The following is a 1082-nucleotide window of genomic DNA, read 5'->3' on the forward strand; positions in this document are numbered from 1 at the left end:
TCACGAAAAAGTTGTGCAGCTTGTGCCGAGCTAGCTGTAGTATGCGATGAGAACCTTACCAGTTGGAGTTATCAACCGAGATAGAATGCGGCCTACCATGGGAGAGATATAGTAGCAGTTCGCGATCTCAGGTACGCGTTTAAGGCCTAATCAGACTCTTGGCCGCGGGATGGTTGACGACGGTACGTCCGAGAAGGGATTCAGATGTCCCTCTACAAGTATCACAGGAATACTCAATCACTATGTAAGTGATATGCACCGGTAGTCTAATGGTTGAGTTATCTGCCTTCCAAGCAGATGGTCCGGGTTCGATTCCCGGGCGGTGCAGTTCGTATCAACGAGAGAAGGGTCTCTAGACTATCGTGGAACAGTTATGCTCAGCACGTCAGGGCGATACAGGAGTTTGAACGCATGAGCAGCTTGGCGCAGTGGATAGCGTGTTGGGCTCATAACCCAAAGGTCTCTAGATCGAAACAAGCAGCTGCTATTCATCACAATACACTCGAGATGGTTATTAAACTGAGAGGTGCAGCTTGTCGACTGCATAGATCAGTCTTACCGAAAAATTTCCACTAAGCAGAGTCGGTGTTTTCGTACCATTCCATGCGATTGGCCCAACCGTGCCAGTTCAGGGGAAAAACAACGTTAATAAAGCGTTGTCCGTGCATAGAAAAGAGCTATTCACCTAGAGCAGAAGTCCTTGCAGGAATGATGAATGACCGCCCGGTACCTCAGAACGCGTTGCGGAGATGAAAAAACAGCCCAAATTCACGAGCCGCCGCATGCGGTTTCAAAATGTGCTTGCAAGCAGGAACTTCGATGTCACGAAAAAGTTGTGCAGCTTGTGCCGAGCTAGCTGTAGTATGCGATGAGAACCTTACCAGTTGGGGTTATCAACCGAGATAGAATGCGGCCTACCATGGGAGAGATATAGTAGCAGTTCGCGATCTCAGGTACGCGTTTAAGGCCTAATCAGACTCTTGGCCGCGGGATGGTTGACGACGGTACGTCCGAGAAGGGATTCAGATGTCCCTCTACAAGTATCACAGGAATACTCAATCACTACATAAATGATATGCACC

At 48.8% G+C, this 1082-nt stretch overlaps 2 non-coding genes across 2 annotated transcripts; both read left to right on the plus strand.

The window, feature by feature from the left end:
* The first annotated feature begins 255 nt into the window (after positions 1 to 255).
* Pmar_PMAR014979 lies at positions 256 to 327 on the plus strand. The gene has a single exon. It is a non-coding gene; the product is annotated as a tRNA-Gly (tRNA).
* An 87-nt stretch (positions 328 to 414) lies between these two features.
* Positions 415 to 487, plus strand: Pmar_PMAR014980. Its single transcript has one exon. It is a non-coding gene; the product is annotated as a tRNA-Met (tRNA).
* Positions 488 to 1082: the final 595 nt, after the last annotated feature.

Source organism: Perkinsus marinus, assembly GCF_000006405.1.
Source record: "Perkinsus marinus ATCC 50983 genomic scaffold scf_1104296974342, whole genome shotgun sequence".
NCBI classification, from domain to species: domain Eukaryota; phylum Perkinsozoa; order Perkinsida; family Perkinsidae; genus Perkinsus; species Perkinsus marinus.